This window comes from Lithobates pipiens, unplaced genomic scaffold (genome assembly GCF_037356315.1).
Source record: "Lithobates pipiens isolate NorthernLeopardFrog02 unplaced genomic scaffold, aLitPip1_a1.2 Scaffold_8, whole genome shotgun sequence".
Taxonomy (NCBI): domain Eukaryota; kingdom Metazoa; phylum Chordata; class Amphibia; order Anura; family Ranidae; genus Lithobates; species Lithobates pipiens.
The window spans coordinates 134183193-134202494 of record NW_027507903.1 but is presented as its reverse complement, the minus strand read 5'-3'; the positions used below and the strand labels follow the sequence as shown (position 1 = coordinate 134202494).

The 19302-nt window shown below is 43.4% G+C and overlaps 1 long non-coding RNA gene across 3 annotated transcripts in view; it reads right to left on the bottom strand.

Moving 5' to 3' along the window:
• The window catches only part of LOC143962992 (uncharacterized), a 93802-nt gene extending 76093 nt beyond the window's left edge, over positions 1-17709 (bottom strand). The window contains exon 1 of one of the 3 annotated variants that reach the window (XR_013270852.1): positions 17428-17709. This is a non-coding gene — a long non-coding RNA (uncharacterized LOC143962992). The remainder of the gene's footprint in view (positions 1-17427) is intronic. The other 2 variants (XR_013270853.1, XR_013270854.1) reach the window with 2 other exon arrangements.
• Between the last annotated feature and the right edge of the window lie 1593 nt (positions 17710-19302).

Here is a 19302-nt window from a genome sequence, read left to right as displayed (position 1 = left end):
CTTTCGGAAAAATTTGAAGCATGTTCCATATTCTAAAGTCCTTCGGACTTTGGCGAATCAAAAGTCCGTTGCAGCCCACACACGATCGGATAGTCTGACGGACTCAGTCCTTCGGACTTTGGATGTTGAAAAGTCCGCTCGTGTGTACGTGGCAAAATAGTTCACAGTTTCATGGCAGGCCTGAATAAAAAAAAAAGTGGACGTTGCTCCTTAGTGAATAGTCCGAGGCTTGATTCAGTAGATCCATGTGGGCCTTGAGGTAATCCATGTCCGATGAAGAAGAATATATGTAGAGGGGTTAGTTATAACCAGTTAGTATAAAAGTAGTGTGAAAAGTTGAAGGGAATAGGCTTGTTATAAAGGTGGAACAGAAATTTTGTGAGATCAATGGGTTCATAGATCCAGGCGGGCATTAATGTTGTAAGGTCCATAGGGACCTAGCCTCAAGAATGGGGGTTAAACGAGTTAAGTGAGAAAATACTCCAAATCAGGGGGTAGTCCTTCTTTGGCTTTTTTGGTTTTAGGCTTCTGCCACAGAGAGGTGAGTGGGCTAGACGGGGGGATTAGGCTTGAGGTTGAAGACTGCATCAGAGAAGATGGATCTCTGGAGATTCTGTAGAAGATTCTCTTCTTCCAGAAATGTAGAAAATCTGAAGGGCTTATTGTTAAACTTGAACTTCAGGCTGAAGGGGAAAAGCCACCAGTATTTGATGTTCTTCTGTGTCAGCTCTGTCAAAGGGGGTTTGAGTGCTCGCCTACTCTGAATCGTGTATGGGGAGATATCGGTGACGATTTGGATTGGATGACCCATAATCTGGATTTGTGGAGTGCACCCTTTTCATGACTTCCTCTTTAACATTATAATAGTGTGGCTTGCCCACAATGTAACAAGGCAGTCCATCAGGTTGGGGGGGGGGGGTCCCAGGGTCCTTTGGGCCCGATTAAGCTCCAGTTTGTGGGCTCGGATGTCTTGAATAAGGCTCCTAATGAGAGAGTTCACTTCTTCCGGTATATCCGTAAATGTCTCGGGCAGGCCCCTGGTTGTAAGGTTGAGCCGTCTCGACCTGCTTTTCAATTTTGGCCATGGCCCCTTCTAATTGTAAATCTTGGATACGGTCTGTGTTCTGGTTAACGCAGTCTATTATGACATCTACTCTGTTTTCAATGGTCTCAAAGCGAGAGCCCAAAAGTTGGAGATCCATTTTAACGTCAGGAGTAATTCTGGCTGTGGTCTGAGCTAGCCTCCTGTCCAGCATCTCTGCAAATTTAGTGAACATGAGAGAGATATAATGTGGCTGTGAGGAGTTTAGCCCCCAAGTGATGTGATAATGGGGGCCCTTCCACATGCCTCTTCTTGCATGGTGATGAGACAGGGATCCCTGTGTGAGCTGCTTCCTGCAGTGGCCGTTCCGCCGCCATCTTGGATTCTTCTTTTGCCCCTAGAAGTGCTTCAAATCTTGGCCGATAAGTCACATTTGGCAGACCCCACTGGCATAAAACGGTTCCCGCGGGTGTCTAAGTTGTCTCCCATGCTGGCTTCTCTGGGGTGATGCCGCTCGCTACTGAGAGCGCCTGATGGACGGAGCAGGATGAAGCTCTGTGATTAAGCGTCCATCTCACAGAGCGCCGTGCATGCGCCTAAGAGGTTAATTTATAGTGTGTACACAGTACAGGGTTTATAGAGGTAGTTACTATAGGATAATACTTATATTTTCCCCTTTATTTTTCTTGCAGCATACTAAGGACTCATTGTCAACACATGTATTTTGTATTTCAAATCTCATATTTTTCATATTTGTATTTTATTATTTCTTGCATATGCATATGTCTGTGTTCTTTTATATAATTTAATAATACATGTATTATAAATACATTTATCTCATGATAAATAATGTATTCCATTATAAATCATTTACAAATAAATTATGCTGATCTGTTTTACAATTATTTGTCATATATGTTTAAGTGTGTGCGGTTAGATCAAAATCTTTCCTCAGTAAGATGGTCTGTTTTAGAACAGTTGAGAAGTTCCATCTTTTTTATGATAATTATTTATTATATAAAATATTCTGTGTCTGTTGTGCTCATTACTTCACAATTGTATGTCATTGTTCATTTATTAATATTTTTCTCTATATAGGAGGAATGTTTATGAATGAGCCATTTTTAGATATTTTTATAGTTTAGGGTTGGGTCTTTTTATACTGTACATGTAATCTTGATTTTCAGGCTAGGATTTACATTATATTTAGTTATGTTGTTGTGTTCTTGTGCATTTAATAAAATGCATACATTTGAGTGGTGCAGCTTTGTATTTGTGCAGGATTTTTGGTGGTGCCATGGACATTTAAACTTCAGTTTAATATGAAGTTTAATATGTAAAAACATATTATGTAAACATATGTAAAAACACTGAGCACTTTTCAGGCGCTTTTGAAGAGCTTTCCATTCATTTCAATGGAGAGGGGTTTTTTCACAGCCCTGCCAGCACACTGCCCCAGTGTAAAAGCGTTCATTGATTTTAATGGACTACATTTTCGTGAGCTTTTTAGGCGCTGTTTTTAGCGTGAAAGCGACTGAAAAGCGCTTCAGTGTGAACGTGGTCTAATACTGTCCTAAAACTAATGTAATTAATAACTGCATTATATTTTTTAATAAGGCAGTATAAGCAGTGTTAGTTGATTACAAAATGTAGAAGCATGTAACGACCAGGTTTAAAGCGATAGCAAACTCTGTAATAAGGTAAAATGGTAGGTACAATGCTACATATATGGTGGGAATGTCCCACCATAAAAGATTATTGGATAAAGATGATAGAATTGATAAAAGAGATAACAGGGGAGATTATCCCTCTTGACCCATGGGCCTGTCTGTTCCATGGGACGGACAGACCGATGAGATCATACAAAGCTTTGTTGTTACCAATTCTATTAAATATAGCTAAGGGACTGATCCCAAAAAACTGGCATAAACCAGAAAGCCCGAAGATAAGTAAGTGGATAAATGGAGTAAATTACACCCAAAAAATTGAGAGGGAGCAAGATAAAGAGAGGGAGGGGGAAAAGGAAGTGGAAAGGATAGATAAATGGAAGGACTGGGATCGTTTTAAAATTTTTTGGAGGTATGTGTGGGAGATAACCTGAGAAAATTCGATCTGGAAAGAGCATAAAGGGAAAGAGGAAGGCCAATCAGGTGGACCTATAGCGAAGAGGAGACGTGCATGGAGGTGGTGGGGGGGGGGGGTGAGTGGGGAGGGGTTTGGAGGGGACTGTCGATGTATAAGTGATGTAATTTTTGTGTAAAATGTCAGATTCCTTCTTGTTTTTTATGGTTGGAAAATTGAAAATTTAAATAAAGAATGAAAAAAAAGAAAAAAAGAAAGAATAGAAAAAAAAAAGGTAAAAAAAAAATGATTTCCACCTGCAAGGCAATAACATAATGTGCTAGTATGCACTGCATGCTAGAACATTATGAAAGACTTACCTTAAAATTAAGCCCTCCAGCGGCATGCTGTCACCACTGCAGAGGCTTCCATCCTGGTTAGGGGACTCTGGGCATCTGATCCGCAATGACATCACTCCCGCGCAGAGTCTTGGCTGTGGCACACAGCTCCGAAGCAACAGCACAGGTATGTTGTTCCTTTAGGGTACATGCACCGGTAACCCCGAGCCACACTCGGGATCGCATTGATGGATCCTGGAAGACGTTTTTTACCTTGTTCCCGGGATCCCGCAATGTATTTCCGTTGTGTACAGCGGCCGAATCTTCCGGATCTACCGCCCAATGCACGAGCGTAGCAACGCAGGGAGGTGGAACCAGCGGCAAATTCAAAAAGTATAAAACACAAACACACTGATACTTTGTAATCCTATTGAATTACATTACTAAATAAAATAAAATTGACCTTAGCTTGCCCCCAGTGCTTTATCCAGTGCCCTTGCCTGCAATTTTACTGTACTTTGTGTCTGGAAAATGCAGAGCGACCATGGCATCAAAAAAGCGCGCCTCTACCTCAAAAGCGGCATATGACCTGTTGGAAAACAACGACATTTATACAGAATCTCTTGCAGAAGTGAGTGATAGCGTTTCGTGGGGAAGTTCGTCATTAGGCACGTAAAGCAATTTTTTTAGCGATGATCCTGTGACTTTGCCCAGTGATGTGTGGACTTGGTGCTCGATTGACTGCGGTATGGAGCACGCAGCGCCCCCAAGATTCCCATTTACTGGAACACCTGGTATCAAAGTGGATGTGGAAGATGACAACCCATTGGCATACTTTCAACTCTTTTTGACCGATGAGGTTATAAAAAAAATTATTATGGAGACAAATCGGTACCAGGAACAACAAGCTGCTACACATCAGAGGTTTGGAAGGAGCAGAAAGTGGGAACCAGTAACCAAGGAGGACATCTGGAAGTTTCTGGGCCTCATAATTCTTCAGGGAGTGATGGGGAAACCCCTGCAGAAGTGGTATTGGACAACCAACAAATTACTAGCCACTCCTTTTTTTGGCACCGTCATGTTGGAGTACAAATTTTCTCTTATTATGAAATATTTTCACTTTGAGAACAATGAAGAATTTGACGAGACTTCTCATCCAGCCCCAAAACTCAAAAAGATTTGGGGGGTATATCAAATTATTCAGGAAAATTTCCAGAAGACCTATGTACCCGATAGAGACATCAGTATCGACGAAAGTCTGACGGCTTACAAAGGAAGACTCAGCTGGATACAGTATATTGCGTCTAAGCCCTTGTACACACGGTCGGAGATTCCGACGGAATGTGTCCGATCGGACCGTATTGTCAGATAATCCGACTGTGTGTGGTCTCCATCGGACTGTTTCCGTCGGAATATCCGACGGACCAAGTTTTCCAACTTGTCTATAAAATTTTCCGACAACCTGCTCCGATCGGACATACTCCGATCACGTGTAGCCTACTCAGACGGACAAAGTGCCACGCATGCTCAGATCAAACTCCTAGACCAAAGCTATTGGCTACTAGCCTGAATCCCATCGTAACGAAATAACGTCATCACGTTATGTACAATCGGATTTTCCAACAACATTGTCCGACCGTGTGTATGCAACAGTTTCGGACAAAATCCAACGGATTTGGTTGTCAGAATGTCCGACCGTGTGTACAAGGGCTAAGAGGGCACGTTTTGGCATAAAATCATTCATGCTCTGTGAATCCAGCATTGGTTACATATGGAATTCGATACTTTACACTGGGAAAGGAACCAAGTTTAATGAAAGATTCAGTAACTATGCAACCGCTTCCGTTCTTACTTTGATTGAACCACTGCTGAATCAGGGCTACTGTGTAACCACAGATAATTTTTACAGTTGTCCAGAACTCTATGAGTTCCTTTTACAGCATAAGACAGATGCATACAGGACTGTTAGAGCTAACCGGCGTGACATGCCACCAACCTTTGGCAATAAAAATCTCAAGGCAGGAGAAATAGTTGCTTGGCAGAAAGGCAAAATGATGGCACTGAGATGGCACGACAAAAAAGATGTGTGCCTAATGAGTACTATTCACAACACCTCTACTGTCATGGTACACACAAAAGGTGGAAAAGACATAATGAAACCCCAAGTCGTGATGGACTACAACCATACTATGGAAGGTGTTGACCGAGCTTACCAGGCCATGACTTTTTACCCAGCCATGAGAAAGCAACACAAAAAAATAACAAAAAAATCTTTAGGCAGCATCTGGAGCAGTGCCTGTGGAATGCTTTCATTCTTCTAAAAAAAGAGTGACAAGCCTGTTGTTCATGCAGACTTTGTTTGCAACGTTGCCGAACTTATATTTGTCAAGCACCAAACACCAACGACACCAAAACAGATCTGGACGTCGTGCTGCTGGTGTTGTGAACCCAGAACGCCTGACTGGTTGGCACTTTATGGACCACATTCCACCAACGGAAAAGAAGGCAGCACCCACAAGGGTGTGTGTGGTTTGCTGCTCTAAGCGTGATGACACTGGAAGGAAAATCAGAAAAGAAACCAGGTTCTACTGTCCTGACTGTGACGTCGGACTTTGTGTTGTACCATGTTTTAAAATTTTCCATACCCGGAACATTTACTGAAGCAATATGACTACCAATATTGCACCCTTGTCTGGCAAAAAAAAAATGTCAGTGTTTTTGATTATATTATTTACTAAAATTTATTGAATAAAAAGTATTATTATTATATTATTATTATTTGTTATTATTTACTTATTATTTATTTACTTATTATTTTACTTTATCATACCTGAGATGTCTACTAGACTCTGGTTTGGACAGATTTTAGTGAGTTATTCCTAAGAATTACAGGCCTACAATATAAAACGCCAAACTTCCATGCAAAATAATGGTACCGCTTTCAGCACCTAAAATCTGAAATAATCATACCACCAGGGAGGTTAAGGAAAAAAACTTACATTTTAATGCCCATTAATGCAGCCTTGTCAGTGTCATTTGCAGCCTTGCATTGCAGCCTTGTCAGTCATTTGCAGCCTTGTCAATCATTTGCAGCCTTCCATTGCAGCCTTGTCAGTCATTTGCAGCCTTGTCAATCATGTGCAGCCTTCCATTGCAGCCTTGTCAGTCATTTGCAGCCTTGCATTGCAGCCTTGTCAATCATTTGCAGCCTTGGTGCCACTGAGATACAGATGTCCTGTATATCTTGGCGGCGCTCGGTAGCTGTCGGCCGTTCTGGGCGGCTTCCGGCTATTTTCGGCCGCACTCGGCCTTTCTTGGCTATTTTCGGCTGCATACGGCCGTTCTCATCGGCTTTCAGCTGCACTCGGCCATTCACGGCGGGTTCTGGCTTTCCGAAAGCCGCCGAGAATGGCCGAGTGCAGCCAAAAATAGCCGAGAATGGCCGAGTGCGGCCGAAAATAGCCGAGAACGGGCGAGTGCGGCCGAAAAGCCGCCGATAACAGCAGAGAAGCTTAGAAATGGTGGGGGATCAACGTATAACACGCACCTACGTGTTAAGTGCGTGTTATATGCCGATAAATACGGTATGTCATCTAGGATCCCCAGCTGTATACTGACATTCTAGCAGTGTTGTGGATTCTGTCATCTATTCTGGAAGTAGAGGCAGGGCAACATTGCCCCCTCCCCCATTTTTTAAAGTGATACTGAAGTCTTGTTTTTTCTTTTGTTTAGAAATAACAAATATGTTATACTTACCTTCTATGTGTAATGGTTTTGCACAGAGCAGCCCAGATCCTTCTCTTTTGGGTCCCTCGCCGGCACTCCTGGCTATTCCCTCCCGCCGAGTTCCTCCACAGCAAGCAGCTTGTTATGGGGGCACCTGAGCTCTGTGTGTCCATTCAGGCACAGAGCTGTGGCTTGGCCCCACCCCCTCTCTCTCTACTCATTGGCTCACTGACTTTGATTGACAGCAACGGGAGCCAATGGCACCCAAATAAAAAAATGATGTGGGGGGCCCCCAGGCACTATATACTCTGAACAGCAGTATATATACTATACAGCCTGCCCTATATACTCTGCAGAAAATTGGTCCTTAGATGTTGGTGGTACCAGAACACTGTAAGCCCTCACGGTTACTCTTGGTGAGCACAGGAATGGGCCCTGCTGTGAAATGCTATATCAAAAATTGTAATCACATGCCCCTGTTACACAGGGCAGAAAAATTGTCCTTTGGTAGTGGTGGTGGTACCAGAACACTGTAAGCCCTCACAGTTAATTTGTTTGGGTGCAGGAACGGGCCCTGCTGTGAAATATTATTTCAAAATTTGGAATTACATGCCCCTGTTAAACAGAGGCAGAAAAATTGGGCCTTGGGTGGTGGTGGTGGTGCCATAACACTGTAACCCCTCACAGATACTCAGGAACGGGTCCTGCTGTAAAATATTAGATCAAAAATTTAAATGATATGCCCCTGTTAAATGGACAGAAAAATCGGGCCTTGGGTGGTGGTGGTGGTGCCCTAAACCAAAAATATTCTTGGAAGCTAGCACCATCAAGATTTAAGAGGAATAGGATAGTCACTTAGCATAGGCAGTCTTCAAGGGATTCCCACATCCATAGAAAATTCAATCAGTTAAATCAGCATCTGGTGCATGATAGCTGCTGATCCAAGACTGATTCAGTTTTATGAATGTGAGCCTATCAACGGAGTTTGTGGACAGGCACACTCTATGATCCGTTACAAACCCACCAGCAGCACTGAATGTGCGTTCAGAAAGAACGCTGGGTGCCAGACAGGCCAGTAGCTCAATTGCATAGTGAGCAAGTTCTGGCCAGTGGTCCATTCTCAAGACCAAATAACCCAGTGCATGCTCTGTTGGAAAGGTCTCCAAGTCTGCTCTTGCCCCAGATATTCCTGCAACATGTAATGCAGATGCTGGCGATGGTTGCTTGAAACAATCAGACCTTGGTGTTGAGGACTGAAAAATTGTTTAAAGGCATCGGTCAGCCAGCCACCGCTCTTCCTCTGACTGAATGAAGCCTCAGCAACATGTTATCCAGCACCAGGAAATTGTAAACTCCCAGGGTCTGGAAATGCATTGCACAAACCTTTCTGAAAAAGCTTCATCCTCTGCTCCCACTGCGAAGGCAGGATGGGTTCTGCAACCTTACTCTTGTAACATGAGCGCAGCCCTTCCTTCTCACAGCTTTAGGCTAATTGCCAGCTTCTATCTCTCCACAGTGACACACCTTTTGATGATATCCTACTTGTCAGTCCTGTCTACTTAAGCCATCCAGTCCAGATGATCTCTGCCTTCGCCTTGGTCATATCTCTAGAGATGCTCTCCTGCGTTCCTGTTAAAGACTTGCTTGGCTGACATTCCTTCTGGCTCCAGATCCTGCTTGCTGTTCTACTACGCTCATCTCTGGCTCCCTGATGTTTTTGCTTGTCTGACTATCCGTTCCAGTTCCTGAACCCTGGCTATGTTTTAAATACGTTTACTCTGTTTACCTTTTTTTATTATTATTAAACAAGTGTGATTTAACTGTACTTCTGTCTCAGTCTGATTCATTGTTTCTGACAGTAGGTGAAGGTCATGAATTCAGAAGATGAAGTCAAGACACTTGTTGGTAATATTTTTTCCAGATTGGATGTGCAGGATCACAGCATGGATCAGATTGCCATGGCTCACCTGGATTCTCCCACTGTGGTTGCTCCAGTACAATTTGTGTTGCAGGCTGTCCCTGTTGCTGCTGCAGGCACCCGCCTCGAGTATTACCTCTATAAGACGTATGTCTGGTTCCGCTCCACTTCCCCAGCCATTTGGGCGTTATCCAGTCCAATGCAGAGGGTTTCTCAACCAGGTTGAGATATACTTTGAGATGCTGCCCCATTTAAATTACATTAAATTATGGGTCTCTTAGCAGAGGGCGCTGGGATTGGCCAAAGCATGCAGGTCAGGTGCATGCTTTGGCCAATCATCATAAAGCAATGCACTGCGATCTTGCAGTGCATTATGGGGCATTCCATGGTGCTCGAATTTGATGCAAACGCCCCGCAATGTTCGCTCTTTGGCGAACGGGCGAACACCCGATGTTCGTGTTGAATGTACGGTATGTTCGACCTGAACATCAGGCCAATCCCTAATGATGACCCATCACCACAATGTTTCTCTTCTGCCACAATGACTCACAGTCCAATGACGTTGCCCTGCCACACTACTGTCGCCTAATGACAGATCCCTGGGGCTGCTGGAAAGTAAACACAGCAGCTGGGATCCCTGGCTTGTTTGTTTACAAGGGATTTGTCATTTAGTGGCAGTAGTGTGGTTGGGCAACATTGTCAGGCAATGGGTTGTCACAGTGGAGGGGTAACACTTTTGGATAGCAGGTCATAATGGCAGTGGGAAAACTTCTTTAAATGGTGGGTCATCATGGTGGCAGGATAAAATTGTTGGGTGGCGGGTCATTGTGATTTCATTGAAGGGCATTATTTACATATTTTTTTATTTAAATGTTAATAGTCACTTGAATTCCAGCCTGTAATACCCGTGCATTATCAGGCCATTTTTCAATTTTCAGTGCTGTAATAGTTGAACTGGCAATTACTCCATCATACAACATTCTACCCAAATTAAATTCATATTGCATTTCTTTTGGTAATATGTAATAACTACTGTTTTTTATTGTTTTTTTTATATATAAAGGAAAAAAGGCCAAACCATTTGAAAAATAATCTGTTGCCCTTAATTTCTGTTATAAAATATATCAGAATAAAAATGAACACCTCCAAAATGTCCCCTTTTTGGAAAGTAGACACTCCAAAGTGATCTGTTTTTTTGCCACTTTTTTTTTTAGAAATGAAGAAAAATGCTTGTACTGAGGTGGATAAAACACAGGGGGGATTTACTAAAACGGGTACACACATAATCTGGTGCAGCTGTGCATAGTAACCAATCAGCTTCCAGGTTTACTTGTCAAAGCTTATGTTGATGTGCAGATGGGCAGGATAAGGGAGGTGAAGGAGTTAATATACAGTCACCACAGAGATAGGATGGAGCTGAGATATACAGATGCAGAGAGTGATCTCATATTGGTTCTGTACACTGAGCCTTTGATCTGAGCCACCAATGACTGCTCACATCACAGCCATTAAAGTAGGTTTTACTTCCTCTTTATTTAGCTAAAGCATAATAGGCTACTATGCATCACATAGTAGCCCATTATGTGTCACTTACCTGAAACCAAAGCCTGTGATGTCACTGCTGTCCCCACTAGCAGCTAGCGTCCATCTTCACCCCTCTTCCTTCTGGGACCACGATCTCCGACTCTGTTCAACCATTTAGAAAAGGCACGATGTGCCCTTTCTAAAGTGCGCATGCCCTGTAGACATCGACGCATGCGCCGTAGTCATCTGCGCTCTGCTTTTTTCTAAATATCTCATAAACCGTGGTGGTTTAGGAGATATTTCAAGCACCTACAGGTAAGCCTTAATATAGGCTTACCTGTAGGTAAACGTGGTTGTTCAGGGTGTACAACCACTTTAAGGCGAACAATGCCTGTCCTGGGTTGTTTTATGTTTATAAATAGCAGTGCAGAAATAAATGTTCACCATTTTGTAGTTTTTCAATGTACGGCCGTAGTACAGTTGTTAAAGGACTCTGACAATGTCTGTGGGGTTGATTTACTAAAGGCAAATAAACTGTGCACTTTGCAAGTGCAGTGGCACTCATTTTACCCAGAGCCTAGTAAATGCTGATTTCCATCATCCAATCGTGTGGAAGCAAAATTGTGTTTTTTTTTCCTTGCATCTGATTGGGTATTCTTTATGAAGTGAAACTTCACCACATTTACAATTACTAAGGAAAAGAAGTGCAACTGCACTTGCAAAGTTCACAGTCTATTTGCCTTTAGTAAATCCACCCCATTATGTTTGTTTACATTTTCTTTTGTTGGGAATAAGTAATAAGCGGTAATAATGTACCCTGTACTGATTCCCATGGTTTAAGATATATGGGGACTCCTTTGTTTTAAAGGGGACTTCTAGAAGTTCCCCCACAAACCCCCTTTTTGGGGACAGGATGTGGGGAAAAAGCCCTTTTCCCTTAACACTAGGAAAAGGTCTTGCAAGGAACAAAAGGTTGGCCGCAGCTGATCCCCATCTTGAAAGATATGTGGCCTGTTGTGGTTCCAGAATAGCGGGATGGGCACATGCTTGCTGACCTCCCTTTCCTGGCCACCCAGGCTGCATTCCTGGATAAGGGCCTGGTAGAAATTTTAAGGCATACCCCACGCTATTTTTTCTTTGTTTTTCTTTTGTAAATGTTAATTTAAAAGGACTACTGTGTATTGTTTTATAACTTCAGGTACAGCTTTAAAGCATCCCCGAAGCAAGTTATTTAAAGGAATTGTGTTTTTTTCAATGTTGTCCATTAAGACATATGAAAAACCACACACTGAACAGTATTTTTAAAAAATATTTTTTGCATTGGTACATGTCACTCATTGTAATTGCCAGCTACCTTTGTTCTTTTTTTAAATTAGCTTGCAAATGTGGCAGAAAAAAATGACAAGATTTGGCTCTCATAGGCTTGAATAGTTTGGCACTATGTTTGGGGTTCGGGAACTTTGCACTGGATTTGCTGAACCTACTGCAGACCAAACTTAGCTGGCTTCATTCATCCCTACTGATTAGTTTCAATATACTATATTGCGGAACTTTGTACAGGGAAGGGGCAGTACTGAAAGCCTATGAGGGTTTACTACACTAGGCAGTACATAGGGAGCTGGCTGAGAGGAGGGGAGGGCACAGGACTGATCTCATTGTTGTGTTGATCCCCATTCGCTATCCAATCACAGACTGAGGCTGTCCTTCACCAAGCTGAATTAATTTAGTTGAAGAAGAAAAAAGAAAATCCAGATCCTGATAGTGGTTTTTGACCTGGATCTTTGAATTAGAAACCTAGCCAAACAAAATTACATTTTTGGTAGGTAAGGGACTTTCAATTTAATGTTGCTTACTGCAATCATATTTTCTTTTTGTTATGTTAAACCACAAAAAAACATACCAGCTGCTATGGGCAGAGGGAATAATCCTCAGGGTGCCTACACATACTGTGGTAAGTACTTACCTTGAGCATCAGCGCCTAGTTTTTTCTCATCCTCTGCTCTGCTTGCAGGGGAGGCTGGCACCTTCTTCTCATTAGTCAGTAGTGGGAGCAGGGCCGGTGCTACCACTAGGCGGACTAGGCAGCCGCCTAGGGCGCACTGCAACCTAGGGCGCAGCTACAGCCCCTGGGAGGAAGAAGTTGGGGAAGCATCCAGCAAAACGAACAAGCCAGCGGGAGAAGGAAGTGACAAGCTGGCCGGCCGGCCATGGTGGCAGGGATGGATGACAGCAGTGGCATAGTAGCGATACGTGGGGGGGGGGGCGGTAGCCGGTTCGCTCACCCCAGATGACATTACAAAGGATCTTGCCGGAGACACAGGCAGCGCCGCCGGTCAGCACAGCTAAGAGAAACGGCGGCTTGCAGGAGGCGGGGCTGGGGGATGTCATGATCTCTTCTATCAGCGGAGGGCTGGAGGAGCAAACAGTGATCGTGAAGCAGGCGGAACCAAGTAAGTCGTAAGTCTGTGCTGTGCAAGTTTCAACACACACAGGGACAGGAGAGTAAGGTGGGTGGAGGCATGAACCCCTTACTGTGTGTAGGGTGGCCAGATGAGATGGAAGCCCTGCATGTTGGGTCTGGGCTTGCCGCAATTTCCGCTCCCTCTTCCTGGACTGTTAGGGATGTCACTGTGTGGTGGGAGGACAGGCAGCAGCGCCGCTCTCCTCGAGGTGAGGCTGCCACGGCTGGTGCATTGTATTGTGAGAGAGGGGAACAGATTTGGAGGGTACCGAGGAGAACTAATGTGTGTGTGTGTGTGGGGGGGGTTACAGAGGGGAACAGATTTGGGGGGTATAGAGAGGAACTAATGTGTGTGTGTGTGTGTGTGTGTGGGGGGGGAGGGGGTACAGAGGGGAACAGATTTGGGGGGGTACAGAGGAGAACTAATGTGTGTGTGTGTGGGGGGGGGGTACAGAGGGGAACTAATGTGTGTGTGTGGGGGGGGGGGGTACAGAGGGGAACTAATGTGTGTGTGTGTGGGGGGGGGGGTACAGAGGGGAACAGATTTGGGGGTTACAGAGAACGTGTGTGTGTGGGGGGGGGGGGTTTTACAGAGGGGAACTAATGTGTGTGTGTGTGTGGGGGGGGGGGGGTACAGAGGAGAACTAGTGTGTGTTTGGGGGGGCAGAGGGGAACAGATTTGAGGGGTACAGAGGAGAACGTGTGTAGAGGGTAACTAATGTGTGTGTAGGGGAGGGGGTACAGAGGGGAACAGATTTGGGGGGTACAGAGGAGAACTAATACGTGTGTGGGGGAGGGGGTACAGATTTGGGGGTACAGAGGAGAACTAATACGTGTGTGGGGGAGGGGGTACAGATTTGGGGGGTACAGAGGAGAACTAATACGTGTGTGGGGGAGGGGGTACAAAGGGGAATCGATTTGGGGGGTACATAGGAGAACAGATTTGGGGGGGGGTTATTTGAGGTGTGGAGGTTTAAGTTCAGCTTTGTAAAAAAAGAATAAAAGCAGATATTTTTGCAGTTAAAAAAAGTGCATTTATTATTATTTTTACTAGGAGCCCATAAAGCATTGTCACTAGTGTATCTCTCTGCTCGTACAGATAGGCAGTTGCATAGTTAGCCAGTCCGTATAGTACCCTAGCCAGTCCGTATAGTACCCTAGCCTGTCCCTATAGTACCCTAGCTGGTCCGTATAGTACCCTAGCCTGTCCCTATAGTACCCTAGCCCACCGTATACATGGACAGGGAAAAGGAGGTGGAGCCAATGGGGGGGGGGCGGCAAAATGAGGTTTCGCCTAGGGTGTCAAAAATCCTTGCACCAGCCCTGAGTGGGAGGGCCAAGTCTTTAAGGGTAGAAGTCTTGGACCTGAAGGTTGGATCATCTAACCCTATCACTGCTGCAAATGTACATCTGGAGCAAAGGCTCAAAGCAATGAATGACTTTCTACTAGGACTCATAGGCATTTAGGAGGAAATGAAGCCAGACAAGATCTGTGCAAATAAAACAAGCCTTTCACAGGGTGGGTGGTGGAATCTGCCAAGCTGCGTGACAAGCAATTGTGTATTGTGAATGATAGTCTGATACGTAAAGAAATGTTATTTTATTTTACTGATACATGTTTTTTCTTTGCATTTCTTTTGGTGTGCTCTGCAGTCTTCAAGTTTGACATCTATATTCATCCCATCCTGGAAAGGTCACTTGATTTATTTGTAAGCTCCGGTACTGTCACTTACTTCCCCCATATTATGAATCCATTCTTTTACAACAAAAGACCTGACACATCCACATGCATCTCACAGTTCAAAAGTGTGACTCTTCAAGTGTTCCACCGATAGTCAGAACAGACAAGTCTTAAACTGTAGGGAGTGAAGAATCCTCAATTTTCTGCATGATGTAATTTGTTTATGGAGTGCCCAGGTATGGGGCATCCCGGAAACTCTTATATCACTAGACCAGTATCTCTAGGCACCTTGAGGTGCCTACTCTCAGTAAAACAGGTCTGATTAAACAGTAAGGAAAGGGATGGTCAGCACACAGGGTGACATCCAAAAAATAGTATTTCTTTATTGAAAAGACATGTACAATGCTGTAAAAATAGCCTATGCATTTCGGATGTTAAGCCTTAGTCATGGCAAAGGACTGTCATCTGAAACGCGCAGGCTGCTTTTACGGGATTGTACATGTCTTTGTAATAAAGGAATACTATTTTTTGGATGTCAAGTGCCGACCATCCCTTTCCTTATTCTGGTACGTTGGAGGTGTCGGCAGTCTTGAGGTCTGACCACCGGGTAGAGTTATTATGTGGGAAGGTTGTGCCGCATACAAACCTGTTTTCGCTTGATTAAACTGTATCTTGGAAATGTAAGGTTTATTTAAAAGATCTATATCCAAATAAGCTGGGCCTTCCCACAGAAGATATATATTTAGGTTTTTGGGGCAATGGGCACTTTTGTATGCATGCTTTTACTTGGGAATTTGCATGTAAATAAAAATGTGGTGATCACCAACCCTACTAATTTGTATGGCAAAGAAGAGTTGCCATACAAATCGGTCTACCTATGCCCTTTTCTGTTATGAAACCAATACATAAATCAATCAGTTAATTGATCAATTGATCAATCAATCAATCCTTCTGATACACTGTATAATTCTGCATATCTGTGGTTATAAACAACTTGCTACAAGGGAAATATCTGAAAATAAATGCATACATGGTGTAGGCTTTCAATGTGATTTACTAAATGAATTCTATGTACTCTTGGTGTCGAAGACCAATGTTTGTCTCAAACATCCAATCATGTGCATAAAAAGTTATTTTTTTCTTTTTATTGCCACCTTACATAATTAAGTGCATAACTTATTCATCGCTAAAGTGACAATTACTTTCTCGGTATATCAACAGTATATCAACTGCAAGTTTCAGACGTAAAATAGTTTAACATTGTCATTAGACAGAGGTTGGAGACTAATTGCCTTAAAAATATAAAGATATGACTTAGGCAAATAAATGTCCTTATAATAATCTAAATGACAGACAACAGGCTGTAAAACACATTATCTTTTATGCAAGAGATTACAAACCAGCATATTTCCGGAGTGTAGAATGAATAATTTTTCATCAGGGTGATGGCTGTGTCATAATCTATCATGAGCAGAAGATAATTAGCTAAAAGAACTACCCAGGGTTTGTGGATGCAGGCGTATAGCGGAAAACCCAGCTGTTCATTCAGCGCAGTGTTGCTTGGGAAAACCAACAGACCTTCTATTGCGTCTGTGAATACGAGACATACGATGTGGCATTTTGCTGTACATATGGGATTACCCAATACGGTAGTTTAAAGAGCAGTGATGATGTGCAAAGTGTATAAGCCCATAGCCACCAATGAAATCTTACCTTTGATCAGTTTAGAGCAATCGTGACAACAAAAGAGGAGCAATGATTGGTTGCTATGTGCTCTAGCACTTTGAACATTGCTTTCACTCATTGCTCTGTATCTGGTGCAGCAATGTCACTTTGAAACAGTATGACACACATCTATATGCTTGCTCTCATTTTTTTTTTCCTTTGCAGATGCTGTGCTGTAAAAGGAGTATTCATTATGACTTTAAAAGAAAATTACATTCCTTATCCCTTTAATTTTTTAAATTTTAATATATATATATATATATATATATAGATATATATATATATATATATATATATATATATATATAATATATATATACATATATATTACCAAAACACCCAAACTAGAGATGTTTGATGTTCTCATCAGCCTTTCTTAGTTGACATACTGTTCATGGTGTATGTTTACTGTATGTTTTTTCCATTATGGCCGGTAGCAGATATCCTGTATGTGATGGGAGCTTCTGTGAATGTCTCATACAAACAGCCTCCGATTTATCAAAGAGATCTATCCCTTTGGAAGCAATGTGAATTCTGTATTTTACAGAATCAGAGCAGATGGGTTAAAAGCTCCGGTGATGTTTGCTTTTATTTAATCATGCTGTTAGGATCATTCTTGAACCAGGATGGCAACTGGTGGGAAACTGGAGTACCAAAGCCAACAGGTCGACATTAAAAACAGAAAATCAAGATTTTCATTGGAATCATATTTAATCTAGTAATCTATTTACAAGTGGCTTGTAAATAGAATGAATTGCAGCACTATCAATTAAAGCAGCATCTTCATGGACGCTGATGTACACATATGTGTCAAGTTTAGAAATCACTGTGAAGAATCACAGTATCCTCATACGTGGAAGGACCAGCAGTTGCTAGGCATGGGATGCAAAGATCCTACATGTATGTTCTACTGATAGATGAAATGTATTAAAGAAAGTAAAAGACACATACCTCATAACAAATTCCAGTTTAGAAGGCAAAGTCTAGATGTGGGATTTCTCTTTTTCTTCCCCATTTTCAGGCTCTTGTATCCAAGTATATGAGCTATATGACTAATCTAGGGATAGTAGAAGAGAGTCTGTAAATAAGCTGCATGTGACTGCAAAGCATTGCATAGCAAAGCTGCCTTTTTCTTGGTGTAGAGACTGTGATTCCCTGCTTGTACCTTCCAATCCTGCTAATATTCTGCAGCCAGATGCATGCAACTGACTTCCACCAGTCTGGAGCTGACCTGCAGTGACGTCATTGCATCATTAAGTTTCCCCCTAGGAACACTAGGCTTCTATATATAGCAGCACATTAATTCTGCCAGTGAAGGATCTATCTGAAGCTCAGCATTAAACTCTGATTTTAACGCCCCCCTCTTCCACTTCCCTGCCAGGAACTGCTTTATCTTCTCTGTGCAGGCTATTCTCAGAACAAAGCAACATCAAAATCAAGCATTATATATATAGAAAGGCCAGTATGGTGGCCTGAAATTATGGGAGGAGCCCGGTGGTGTATATAACCTGCCGTCCGCCCATCTTCCTTGTCGGTTCCGGTGCGCGATATCTGACACGTCAGATATCAAGGGCCGACTATCCAGATCAGACGCAGCGAGCCTGTTCGGCGGTTCCCGCGTTTTCGTCTTCAATTCGACAATCCCGTCTCGTCCATCAGCGTCCGTAGGTTCGTCGTCGCTGCACCCATCGAATTTGTCGCTCGGGCCGGCTGTCGCAGGTAGGGCTTCGGCACCCTCTTTTATTACGTTTTCGATGTACCATTATTTTGCTTGTACGCACAAGCCGCTCTGTTCTGTCATATCGAATGTTTCGGTGGCCTCGTACACTTGTCACTGTATGCTACTTTCGACGTAGGCGTTGTCATCATTCGACACGTTCGATTACGCCACGACAGGCGATTCATTCGCAGCTACGGCATTCGAAACCGTTCGACTGCCGTGCATTTCTATTGTAGCGGTCGAATCGTTCGACCCACAGCCGACTGCTTGTTACGACAAGGCAATCAGTCCGCACGTGTCGCTGCTCTGCTCCAGTTCGAATGTGTCTCTTCATTTCTTGCAATTATGTTATGTGTCTCATTTCACCTCGTTCAAACATTTCAGTCCCAGTCATTTCTGCTGCTCCAATATCATTTCTGTCACTAGTCGCGCTCCGTCGCGAATCCTGTCGCACCGCTGGTGCACCGATTCGCTTTGAAGTGCCCCAGGGTTCGGCCTCATTTCTGTACATGCTCCAGAGACGGAATCACTTGCAGGTTCACGCTCGGTCCCTGATTCTTGTCTTTGTCATGGCATATCATTTCTGTCACTTATTACGCTCCAATTCGAATCCTGTCGCATTCCTCTATGCACCGATTCGTCCTGGTGCGCCCAGCTGCTACGCCTCATTTCAGTACATGCTCCAAAGACGGGATTCATTTGTTAGGTGCATGGGCTCGTCTTCTGATTCCAGTCTTTGTCATGGGTTTCATTTCATTTCACCTATCACGTTCCGGTACGAATAGTCATGTTCATGGACCAATTCGTCTCGGCGTGCCCCAGGAATGGCCTCATTTCAGTACATGCGCCAGAGACGGATTCATTATTTGCTACCATCGGTCCACTCGTTGAATCTTGTCTCTGTCATGGGATATCATTTCTGTCACTTATTACACTCCAATTCGAATCCTGTCGCATGTTACTATGCACCGATTCGTTCTGGCGTGCCCAGCTGCTACGCCTCATTTCAGTACATGCGCCAGAGACGGATTCATTATTTGCTACCATCAGTCCAGTCGTTGAATCTTGTCTCTGTCATGGGATATCATTTCTGTCACTTATTACAC